Source organism: Mauremys reevesii, linkage group 2 (genome assembly GCF_016161935.1).
Source record: "Mauremys reevesii isolate NIE-2019 linkage group 2, ASM1616193v1, whole genome shotgun sequence".
In the NCBI taxonomy this organism is placed as follows: domain Eukaryota; kingdom Metazoa; phylum Chordata; order Testudines; family Geoemydidae; genus Mauremys; species Mauremys reevesii.
In genome coordinates this window covers 250,370,848-250,383,981 of record NC_052624.1, presented here as the reverse complement: position 1 = coordinate 250,383,981, position 13,134 = coordinate 250,370,848, and the positions used below count along the sequence as shown (strand labels likewise).

Below are 13,134 nucleotides of genomic sequence, written 5' to 3'. Positions count from 1 at the left end.
GCTGATGCAGAATCAATTTAACCTGTTCCAGTTCTTGCTCCAGTGTTACTGCAAAATCAGCCATTTTCTGAAGTTGTCTTCTCTCATCCTCAAACTCCTCCAATCGTCTCTGCGCGGTGAGCCATACTGGACTCAGGGAGAAAACCTTCTTATCGCCCTGAGCCACTGATTTCCAGAGCTCACAGCCCAACCGCTCCCAAACAGTATTACTACTCGATTGAACGGAAAGTCCCCCTCTTCGTCCCCACCGCAACAGGCGGGATAACGCATCAGAGGGGAACTTTTCTCCCCACCGCTCCGTGATGCGTATCAAATCTGCTGACGCAGCAGTTCCCATATTAGCTGCTCACTTCTTGGTTCGAGTGTGCCTCCCTTGTCAGATGCCCTGCGGCTCCCAGCCACTTGTCAGGTACGCCTCCTTTCTTCGGACGCCCCGCGGCTTCCCAGCCGCTCACTCGGACGCCCTGCGGCTTCCCAGCCGCTCACTTGGACACCCTGCGGCTCCCAGCCGTTTGTCAGGTACGTCTCCCTGATTCGAACGTCCCGCGGCTTCCCAGCCGCTCGTTCGGATTCCCTGCGGCTCCCAGCCGCTTGTCAGGAATGCCTCCTCTCTCGGACGCCCTGCAGCTCTCAGCTGCTCGCTCGGACGCCGTGCAGCTCCCAGCTTTGATGCGTTCCCACTTGGCGCGGCGGTTCTGGAACCAGATCTTGACCTGTACCTCGCTGAGCGTGAGGGCGTGAGCGATCTGCGAGCGCTCCGTCAGGCTCATGGACTTCTTGCAGTGGAATTCCTTCTCCAGCTCCAGCAGCTGCTCGCTCGTGAAAGCCGTGCGCTTTTTTTTTTTCTTTTTTTCCCCCCCCTCCGGCCGCTCGACGCTGGGACTTCAGGTGCGTCCTTCTTTTTCTTTTTATCAATTCAGGCCACCTACACTATCTTCATTCAAGATTGGCAACAGTGGTACTAGTACTTATCTTGTTTTAGTTCTGTTTGCCTTCTTGATAGTTCACGATTTGTCTTCTAGTGACTTCAGTTATGGGTTTAGTTCTCTTTGCATTTCATTCATTTCCTTTGCCTCAGCCTTCTCATACTTTCCTCTCCTTCTCCTAGTGATAACCAGTACAATAATTCCAGCAACAATTGCTAGTACCACCACTACAATGGCTGCAATAATACCAGCAGTCAGACGTTTCATGGAAAACTCTGGGGGCTTTTCATCAACATAGTAGATTAGAGCTTGATCAAATTTTAGAGGTTCTTCACTGATGTTTATCTGTAGTGTGAGTCACCTTTGACATCTTTTTCAAAGTAGTAAGCCACGTCAGATATATCCACACTCTTGGCAGACTTCTGGGAAACATTTTGTTTCAGTTCAATAGTGATATAAGGTTTTTCATACACAACATCAGTTATATACTCTGGATTCAGCGAGTAACGCTCCTTAAATTCATTTTTGATGATTACCTTCAAAAGAGAAGCATCCACAGCTGTACTTCTCTCACTGTGTTTTGTTTCAATGATGATCCAGCTTGTTCTGACTAGTTCACTGCACTGTAAGTCTGTATCACATCGGGGTCACCATTTGTTGCATCGCAAGAGCAGGAACGAAGTCCAAGCAGAGAGAGAGAGTGTGTGTGTATGCATCCATCTTTATTCATTCCCAGCATGCTCTTATATACAACATGATAAGCAATCACAATTGCTAATTAGTTAATTAAACCCACACAGCCGCAGCTGTAACTCATAGGGTAATTATCATTCTACACACCTGTCTACCTATTCACAATTAGCTGGCCAATGAGAACAAGCCCAAAGCCAGCCCTTCACACACAATTCTCAATCCAGAAGCCTTCAGCATCTCACATTCAATCCCACACCTACGGGCCACAGGGACTGGAGGCTATTTCCAGGAGCAGCGTGGTGCCAGAGCAGGTAGGTAGCCTGCCTTTGTCCCAGGCCCCCGCTGTGCTGGTTCCTGACTTTTAATGGCCTGGTCGGCGGTTCCAACAGGAGCCACCAGGGTTCCTTTTCGACCAGACATTCGGGTCCACAACTGGACACCTGGCAACCCTAAGACACAGCATAAAGGAACCACAGCAGAAGCCAGATTTGAAGCCAGTACGTTTACTAGTGTATTGTCCAGTGTCATTTTAAATGCCCCGAGCAATGGACTAATAAAAGCTGTCGGCCCTTATTTTAGTTTCTGAACATACGTCTGTACCATTTGCTGAAACGTTGCTTTAGAACTTTTTACAGCAATGCTCCGTGAATCACAGCAGAGGAGCCCATGCCTTGTGTAGCAGTAGCACACAGTATATATAGTAAAAACAACAAGGAGTCCGGTGGCACCTTAAAGACTAACAGATTTATCTGAAGAAGTGAGGTTTTTTACCCATGAAAGCTTATGCCCAAATAAATCTGTTAAAACCTTTAAGGTGCCACTGGACTCCTTGTTGTTTTTGTGGATACAGACTAACATGGCTACCTCCTGATACTTGAGTATATATAGTGTCTTCTAGCAGTGAAATAACAATATTGATACAGAAAGCTGAAGCACTGATCCCTTCTACATAATTTTGAAAGGCCCTTTAAATGGCTTTGCTATGTAACTTTCCCCCCCCATCAAGGTGGAGGTTTGCTGATGGAGGCCCTACCCTTCTATTCTCATTTCTAAGGGCCACTTCCTCTCTCAGTCACATTCATACAACATTCCTGTGGCTGCTTCTACAGGCAGCCAGGTTCTTCCCTGTAATGACACACGTAGAAAAAGCTGTGAAGAAAGGAGGTGCAATCTGCATCATATAGCCTGCCATCTCTGCGTGGACCCTCAGCAAGTGGTCCGTGGACCACTGGCCACTGTTTAGTGTCACTTATGCACAAAATAGAGCATGTTTGCTGCCTGAAAAGTGTTGTATATAAATTAATTTTCTCTGGTTTCCAGTGATAAAAACAGTAATAGAATCTGAGCTCCAGTGTGTCTCTTTGGCTTGAAAGAAGAACACTGAAGAGTAAGATCAAAAAGTGGTGAGCATAAAGCTGAAGAAAGATTAGCCAACGTCCTTAAACACTACAGACATTCCAAAGAAGCAAGCTGGACAGACTCAGACCTGTTGCTGGCAGAAAAGACTATATTTCTTGGGAAATCTTTCCATTTTCATTCTTCCAGATGCAGGCCTTTAAGTGTCACTTTACTGGAGCTATTACTGCTGCAATGAGCAAAACATGCTCAGTTTTCTAACAGGAAACCTAAACAGAATCAGATATTTTTTTGCCAAGATTTATAAAATTTTATTGTGCACTCTTCTTGTAACAGCATTGCAGCTGTTTAAACAAAATGGACTGAAAACCTTGAACGTGACACTACTGAGATGGAAAGTTGGGGTGGAAAGTCTTCTGGGTCTGAACTGTTGTGTACAGAATGAGTTTAAGATGTCAGGTTCTATAAATAAGTATCCCAATACATAATTTCCACTTCCATTTTTAACATTAATATATTGGATCAGAAACTCTCTTTCAGCTGCTTAACTTGAACCTAAGCCAAGTTCAAATGGGACCACTCAGCTCTTCATTCTCCACTTGTGTTTTGTTTTCCTCCTTGTTCAGTTCTTGAACTTTGTCCCCTCAGTGTTTGTATTGTAGCTGGAAGGGGGGAGAGATAGCTCAGTGGTTTGAGCATTGGCCTCCTAAACCCAGGGTTATGAGTTCAATCCTTGAGGGGGCACTTTGGGGATTGGTCCTGCTTTGAGCAGAGGGGGTTAGACTAGATGATCTCTTGAGGTCCCTTCTAATTCTATGAGAGGGTACCTTAAAGGCAAGCATTTATGTTGCTTCTCAAATCCAGCAGCAGGGGTGGATTAACCCAAAGGCACAGCAGGGCTGTGCCAAGGATGCCCAGCTCTGGGGTTACCTGGTCACATCATGACATGCAGCTGGAGGAGAGAGCATGTGGAGCAGATTGCCAGCAGCAGAAGGCACTGCTCCACAAAAGGTCCCTACAGATCCAGGGGCTCAGGTAAGTACCTGCAGCCAGGGGCCCTACTGCTGCTGATCTTTGGGCAGGGAGGAAGGTAGCCCTGGCTGCTGCTGGTCCCAATCTTCAAGGCAGCCAAGGGAGGATAGCCTGCTGCTGTTGCTTCTGCTCATGAGGCCCTTCATTCCCCAGCCATTGCTAGTGGCATGGCCTTTAGGGCACATGCACATGCTGGAGCAGTGGGCCCTGTGAGGGAGGCTTCTGTCACCCGTGTCCCATGGAGCAGAGGAAAAGAGTGCTCTATGATGGATGAGTAGAGAGGGCTCCCCTCACCTCACAACACCACACATGTGTATGAACCTTTGCAGACAGAAGCCCAGATCATGCATTAGAACCCCCTATATTAGACCCCCATGCACCCATGTGGAGTCCCATTGACTTCAGTGGGACTTGACACAGGTGCCAGATGCACACTAATGGACCCTGATACAGGATTGGGGCCAAAAACAGGCAGGCAAACTCCAGGTTCAGGAGACCTTATATTGAAATGAGACACTGTGAACAGGAATTGGGAACAAAATTAAGTGAATGTGTGTTGTGGAGGCTGCGTATGTGTCTTGTCATTCCAGATTTATTTATTGGGAGGGCAGCCCTTCCTGGGGTCAGTGCTCCTGGCTTTGCCTGAGCCTAGGAAGTGAGAGGTGTTCTGGTTAATGCACTCCTGGTTCTTTGTGGTGGGTACTGTGCAGAGCCGGAAGAGAGCTTTCATGCTGGAGACAAATACTGCACACACAGAATGTACACAGCATGGAATACAGCTTTGAAACATCTCACTGGGCATTTCTCCATTCGTAGGCCTGGTGGACACCTCAAAATCAGATTGACCTATGTCGCTCAGGGCTCTGAAAAATTTCACACCCTGTGAGATATTAGGTTAGCCTAACCCCTGCTATAGCAGGAGGTAGGTTGATAGAAGAATTCTGAGAGAGGTGGATTAACTACATCAACAGAAAAATGCCTTCTGTTGTAGGAAGCATCTACGCTACTTCTGGCAGCCCCCTAACTGTGCTACTGTAGCCCCTGTAATGTAGACGTACCCTTAGCAAGTCACTGTCTTCTTAATGACAATGCCTGAAGGGCCAAATTGTAAGCCCAGCACCCATCCTGAGTAATCAGGCTAAGTGCTGAGTGTGCATGTGACAGAAGCAAGGAGCCAGAGCAGCTGAGAGCTACTCTACACAGGTTATTCCAATCCAATAAATGGAGTAACCTCCAAGGGCCTTTATGCCCATCCCCCAGGGTGAGGATTAGCTTAGTTATGGACCTTATTGCTGCCACTTATTCTTTTCCCCATCCCACCCATATCCAGGGGCGGTTCTAGGCATTTTGCCACCCCAAGCACGGCAGGCAGGCTTCCTTCGGTGGCTTGCCTGCGGGAGGTCCCCGGTCCCGCGAATTCGGCGGCAGCTTGGCGTGCTGGTGCCTGGAGCCGCCCCTGCCCATATCTCACCTTCTTTGCTAGCCTGGGAGTTCACATAGAGTAGGGCTCTGTTGTGCAGAACCTGTTCATCCATTATGCAGTCCCTGTGCAGGAGCAGGTGGCTCTCGGCATCTATTGAAGCACTTCTCCGGGTATTAGAAAAGGAAGGTAAAGAAAAGTTTTATGTAAGCAAAATGCAGCAGAAATCAGAAAAAATGAGAACTATCGAAGGAAATAAATGAAAGAGAGAGAGAAGTAATAAAGTGAACTAGAGGTGCTGGTGGCAGTAATGGGTCAATAGTGCTCACTGCTATTTTACTATGTGCTATGGCTCCAGGAGGCTTCTTTGCCCTAACGTTTTCTACCACTGCCACCACCAGTGCAGCTCTACCCAGTGACCACAGTGGTGGAAGCTCTAGGGTAGACAGGGTGCCAGCATTTTGACAAATATGCTTTGTCTACATTAGAGCTCCCACTTTCACTAGCCCCAGTGGAGCTGCCAATCTGGAAACAGCTGGGTTTAGATGCACTCTGAGGCATTCCTTGGGGAATTCTAGTTTTTTCTTGCTTTGTTAAGTGGAAAACCCCTACCCCAAACCATGTCCCAGTGGGGCTTTGGGGAGGTGAAGGGTGAGCATGGCTTGAATTAAGGCTCTCTCTTGAGGTGTGTGTTTACATCTTAGTTGTCAGCTGGGCAAATATGAACATTACAGACTGTCTGCAGTGTTGCTGTAGCCGTGTTGGGCATAGGATATGAGAGAGACCAGGTGTGCGAGGTAATATCTTTTATTGGACCAACTCCTGTTGGGATCAAAAGCTTGTCCCTTCCACTGCCAGAAGTTGGTCCATAATAGATATTACCTTACCCACCTTATCTCTATTTTGTAGATAGATATATTTTTTTAAAATGCTTACTCCAGAAAATATTTTTGCTCTTTCAGCTAAGTTAACTGTTTAAAGGAGTGACTCCCTGACATTCGTAGCAGATGGGCCTGTCAGAATTCTCTCATATGGTGGTGCACACGCTTTTCATGAAGATGGATGTGGCGTTGGTGCAAGGGGATTTCCAAGCTGGAAATTTCCTGTTCTTCACACGAACAGGGTGTGCGGTGTTAACTGTGAGTAAGAATCCACTCAGTTTTGCTTTGGGTTTGAGACTATCGTTACTCAAATAATTTTCTTTCACAAAATGAAAAATAAGCGATCATCAGTATGCCAGGTTCTAACCTCAGTTACCCCAGTGTAAATCCAGATTAACTCCACCAAGGTCAATGGTGTTAACTCCAGATGTGACTGAGATCAGAACCCACAATGCTCCCACACTATTGAATATACTGATATCCGGTAAATATGTAGCAAAATTGTACGCTAAAGGCACTTGCACTCTTGTTTCTTGCCAGATGTAAGATGTGCAGGGTGCTGCTTCACAGACTAAGGCAATATTTTTGGAGCAGTCACCAAGATGAGCTCCCTGTCAATTTACCACAAACATTTGTGTGCATTAGCGGAGCAAATAACTTATGAGTAACTTTTTTGTCTTGGCCTTGAATATAAATATATAGTTGCAATATATGAAAAAGGTCTGAAAGGCCAGGGGTCTCAATTAGAGCATCCTGTGAAATCTTGAGGGAGGGGGCACTGTTTGTTTGTTTTGTTTGTTTTTTAATGTGGATAATACAGTTCAAACCCTGTAACGGTTAAAGAGCATTTTGAAAATCTTATGAATTCTTGGGATCCTCGTTTAAAGGCAAGGTTTTCTGTTCTTAATCACCATAAACTATTCCTAGTCTTGTGATAATTTATAAATTGGCAAACTTTTTACTGGTTGCAAATCATCAGCCCAGCAGCTTTTCATTCAGGAACAGGGTGGTTTCCCGTCACCTGCCTGCAAAGCCCAATTTGGAGAGACACTTTTTATTTTCTCAGAACTGTATTTCATAACCGGCCTTTTAAGATCAGATGCTGGGCCTGGTTTTGCTGCTCTATGATGTTGAACAATGCTGATTTCCCAAAATGAAACATCTTAATGGCTCCTTTAGGTTGGGTCTGTTTTGTTTATTTTGATGTCACTGAGAATTGCACTAAATGGTATTTTTTGAAAGGGATTTAACAGTTGAGTGATTTTGATTATTTCTCAAGCAATTTTTAGAAAAACTTCTATGGTAGATGGAAATTGTAGGTTCAGAGCCTGCTCTTGCAGCCCTTATTCTGCATATAATCCGTACCCAAGTGACTAATCCAGACTGAATTCAGCAGTATTGCTTGTGTAATGAATAAAATCCCCAGTTACACATTTATTTCCTTCTAGCCAATAAACAGCTCTGCTTGTACGTTAGGAATGATTTACACAAAACTGAATGCATGACTGACTAGCCATAGGGTTCGGGCACGGAAACATTGACTTAATGGGAATAGAGAAGTCAAATTCATTTTAAAAACAAAATTATAATACTGACATTTTTAACGGCTTCTTAACCCTATTTTAATGTCATCCTGGTAAACATTTGCAGTGGCTTCATTTTTATTTTCTATATTTAATGGCAATTTATACAGCAAACAGTAAACTGAAGGCCCTTTTTTGGGACAGAAATATTACCCTGCACTGATAACTTCATGGATGCTAAGACAGGAAATACATTACATCAGGTGCCTTCCCGCTTATGGTAACAATGAAAGACCAAGTCCATAACAAACTCCTCAAAGTAATCAGCCATCTCTGATGCCATTAACAAATGTCCAGAGAACAGTTGTAGTTAGGAATTATCATCACATGGGTCTTCCAGGCGCAGGAAAAGTACTTTGCCACTGAGAGAGGAGGTAGGTTTCAGAGTGGTAGCCATGTTAGTCTGTATCAACAAAAAGAACAGGAGTACTTGTAGCACCTTAGAGACTAACAAATTTATTTGAGCATAAGCTTTCGTGGGCTACAGCCCACTTCATCGGATGCATGCAGTGGAAAATGTAGTAGGAAGGTATATATACACAGAGAACTTGTTGCCATACCAACTCTAATGAGACTAATCAATTAAAGTGGGCTATTATCAGCAGGAGAAAAAACCTTTGTTGTGATAATCAGGATGGCCCATTTTCAACAGTTGACAAGAAGGTGTGAGTAACAGTAGTAAACTCTTAGAATCCTTCAGCTGGTCTCTGCTGGTTTCTACTGGCCTCTCCTAGTTTCAGTGGGTTGGTCAGTAACACCAGTGGGTCTGCTGCCTGGTTCCAAAACTTAATTAGATCCATAAGGGACCAGCTGAAAATTTTTATTTGAAGTTTCTCTAGCCAAGTGAGTGCAGAGATGCAATTCAATGTTACCACCACGTGGCTGGCATGATCACATTAGTCTTAAGGACCCTGATCCAGTGTCCATTAAATTTAACAGAAAAATCCCCATTGGCTTCAGTGGACATTGGATCATGGCCAAAAGTTTTTCCTGAGTAAGTGCTGAGCACTTTCTAGCTCCTCTAACACCAGCTCATAGTTTGTTTATGCTACTTCTTTGAGGTTTGACCTTTTTTTAATCTCCCTCTGGTTTTTCCTTTTTGAAGTATAGTAGTTACTATGGAAACAATGATGTGATTGGTGTGTGTGGCGCTTTAGCGGTGAAATTTGTAAGTGCATTAAGAAGCCAGTTTAAAATGCATACCATGGTGTGTGAAATACAGGAGGTTGTGAGAGTTGTTATGACCATTTATGTACACATGTTTATTTTGCATAACTGTACTAGTTACAAGAGAAGTGTGAGGCTAAATACAGAGAGGATGTAAATAGACATCTAAATTACACAATGGTAAATCAGAGTAAACTGAGGTAACTTACATTCAGAGAGGGTGGAAGGAGAGGGTCTGGCAGGAAGAGCTAAGCAGTCAGTTCTACTCAGAGCTAAATCCAGGTAAATCTGGAGTAACTCCACTAAAAATTCAATGGAGATACTTCAGATTTACTACACATATGTAACTGGGAGCAGAATTTTGCCTTAGGGCAATTAACTTACACTTTTTATATCCTCCTGTCAGTTGTTTTCCTGCTGCAACATGCCCTTCTATCCCTATAGCATTTGATGCACCAATTTACGCTGAATTATAGTTGTTGTTCTTTCACATGTGTATTGCAGTAGTCCCCAGTTGAGATCAGAGCTCCATTGTGGTAGGATCCCCACAAGCAGGTAAAGTAGGCATACTACTCCTCATAAGATCTCTGAAATATAAAATTCTTGTTCATGCTTTTGGTAAATTCATTAGAAAATTGAAATTACTGTCAGCATTAGTCACTCCAGTAGCCTAGAATTTGGACTTACTGATAGCAAGAATCAGTAATAATACAGATCATTTTATATCTGTAAAGTGAAGTACAACACAGGAAACAGATGCACTTTTTCTAAAGACGTGCTGAATGACATCTGAATGACGTGCTGAAAGAGGTGCCTGATCCATAGCCCAGTGGACTCAGTGGGAATCTTCCTCCTGATTTAGAGGGTTTGGCTCAGGCCCTAATAGACCATGGAGTTTTTTTAAAAAATATGCAAGGAGGAAAAAGCATATTGTGTTTCAGCTGGCTTTGGTATTCTTCACTTCCTGTCTCAAACTGCTGTCAAGTGCTGCTGTGCACAGTTGGACAGCTGTCACTTTCCATTCCAAAGGTGGCTGTGTTTCATTGCCAAGGAAAGTGATTCCTGTCCGTGGAACTAATTTGTAATGCACCTTTGGAATTCTTCTCAATCAGACTGTTTATTAATACTATTATTTTTCATTTTTTTAACACCCTACATGAGCAATTACATGCGTGTCAAATAACTACCACCCCTCATATTTTATGGCTTTTAAATACAGTTTGTCACGATAATGCCATTAATTGAAAGATAAAACCCCTCCATGACATGTCTTACCTACATGCCTCAGCTGAAGCATGTAGTAAACCCTAAATCAAATCTGAACCAGAATAACAAATTGTTTCCTGTCCTGAAATCCACCAGTCGGAATGTAAAGTTTTGATGAATTTTTAAAGGCATTCTGTCCTGCCTAGGGTATTAAACTGGCCTCATCCCCACAGTGTCTGAGCACCCTCCAGTCTTGCATTAAGCAACATGGCTAACACCTGTCATCGTCTCTCTGTCTGTTCTCTCTGTCATTGTCTCCTAACTGCAATATGGTGTACCTTCTAGCTGAGTTGTCCAATAGAAAACTGTGCCAGCCAGTCAGGATTGTATTGTCTGCTATTTTAGACTAGAATTTATTTGTATGTAACACCCTTCCTTCTCCAGGTATCCAAAGCTGCTTTGCAGTGTACTGAGTGATGCTGATAGCGCAGTTACTCTGTGGGCAAATGTGGTGGTCATTGTTGGCTCAAAATAGTTCTCAAACAGCTCCATTGACATCTCCTCTTCCAACAACAGCCTCTGCTAAGTTAATCAGTAATTCCCTCCATTTGCTGAAAAATTATCACATGATGTATATCCTTTGCCTACTGGACCCATATCTCTGTGAAGAAGGTTAAGGGATAGAAATGGATCAGTTCACCTACAACTGAAACGGATCCACCTCTGGCATGGAACTCAGCAGCTGTTTAATGTTGCTCAGCAGAACCACACAGCAGTTGAGAATAGAAAGTAAAGAACGCAGCTGAAAATGCATTCCACTGAAAGTGCAGGGGGAAGCTGGAAAAGCAACATCCAATAACTGGACCTGTAATTTGACAGCATATTGGGATTAATACCCCCACCACTGCATAGTGTGCCCTAAAGCATTTAATGACCATAAATGGTTTTGTGTCTCTCGTAGTAGTGATATATTTGATCTCGCCAGAGTTTTGCTGAATTCAAGAGAGAGACTAAGGCCTCAGGCCCTCAGACCATGAATAACCATGTGTCTTGTGCAGGTGACACTATAGCCCTTGTGGGAAGAGGCATTTTAACCACACAGTTTTGCAGTGGCCTTTACCAGCTGATTACTAGATTAAAGTGAATACAGTGGGCTGGATCCTGGCTCATGCTAAGTCACCTTTACTCCATTCCAGGGACCTAAAGCTGCCAGGAATGTTGAGCTGAAGAATCATTGACTGCCCTAGAGCTGCTTCTACACCATTTCCTTCCATCCTATACCTCCTTTTGCACTCCAGAGAGGAAGGGGACACAGCCAGAGTACCCTACACTTCTGCCAGGATAATGACATCCAGAAGGGACAGGGACAGCATAGAACTGCCCCAGGACTAAAGAGCTGCAAACAGCAATTTTGTGGTTCTTCCCCTCAGCTGAGTCAAGTCTGGATTCAGCTGAATATTCAGCCCAGGCTCTGAGGACACAGTGAACCTCTCCTGTGGTTGGTGTCTGCTCAGCATGCAGGGGGACAGGGAGGAGATGTGAGGGGGTGGCACATGGGTGGGTCAGGAAGGTGGTTATGGCTCCCTGAGCTTGAAGGCTGGTCTGCTCTTGTCCTAATGAGAGTTGGAGGAGCTGCGGAGCTGCAGTCATTTATACCAGTGGTACTGAGTCTCCTAGAGGATGGATGTAGCAAAGCACCACTCCAGCATGCTCCCTTCCTTCTTCTAAAACATTCCTTTGCTGGTGATGGGCTTGGGGAGTAGCTGGCATAGGGCTCCCACCAGCTTTATGCTAGTGGGGAGTTCTTCTATGCCAGGAGAATTTCCTGCTGGCAATTTACAGCCAGATTCAATCTCCTTTGTTCTACCTGAGCCTTGCAAAGGGGCCTATTTCAGTAGAGAATCTGGCCCATTGTGTCATGGTGAGGGGAACAGGATGTCAAAGAAGACTGACCTTGGACTCGTAAGACACTTGCTTGAAACACAAAGCAATTTACAAGTGTCTTGATGCACAGGACTTTACATGCATAAATCCCTGGATAGCAAGATGAGAAAAGATCCCTTTAGGTCCTTAGTAGAACTGTATTACATGATCTAATTTACTTCCACTAATTAATATTTACACTTTGTTGGGAAGATTCCATGATACCAGTTGTGATTGTCGATTTTTTAATTTGTCCTTCATGTACTTTGATGCCTTCTCCCATGCTACCCCCTTATGCATGGGACGAGCTCCCTGTAGATAGCTGCAAAGCCAGCTCCATGCCTTCCTTCAGAGTACTCCTTAAAACCCTTCTCTGCTGTGAGGACCACAAAAAAATCAACAATGGCAAGGCAGGTGGTTTGCTGTAACTACCCTTTTTCATTCTGATCAGTATCATCTCATTGTTTCCCTGGTCTCTCCCATCTGTCTATTTGATCCATCTGTTGTCTATAGTCTTACATGGAGGTGGTAAGCTCTTCAGGGCAGGCATTGTCTCTGTTATATGTTTGTACAGTATGTATGTTGGCACAGTGGGCTTCTGGTCTCTAGGCACTACTGTAGTACATTTATTTTCAATAAACATCCATAAACGTGTTCATTTGTGTTATGGTGAATGGTGGCTAATACAGAATGGACGCCAATGGAAATAGTAATTTGGGGGAAAGGATCTTTGTGCTGAAGGCAGGTTCATGGCACCAAGGGCCATGGAAATGGCAAGAACCACATTACATTGCTAGGTGTAAATGTTTTTATTGGAACGTTATCAAGACTTTTTGCCCAGTTCCCAGACTGTTTGGTAAATATGGAGACTTCATGCTAGAGAGTGTTTTAATGGTCAACACTATTTATTTCTAAGGACAAAATCCAAAGAGATCTTTTTCTAAAAG

At 44.2% G+C, this 13,134-nt stretch overlaps 1 pseudogene; it reads right to left on the bottom strand.

Annotated features, from left to right (window-relative positions):
* Window positions 1–845: 845 nt before the first annotated feature.
* LOC120396592 lies at window positions 846–1,567 on the bottom strand (annotated as a pseudogene).
* Between the last annotated feature and the right edge of the window lie 11,567 nt (window positions 1,568–13,134).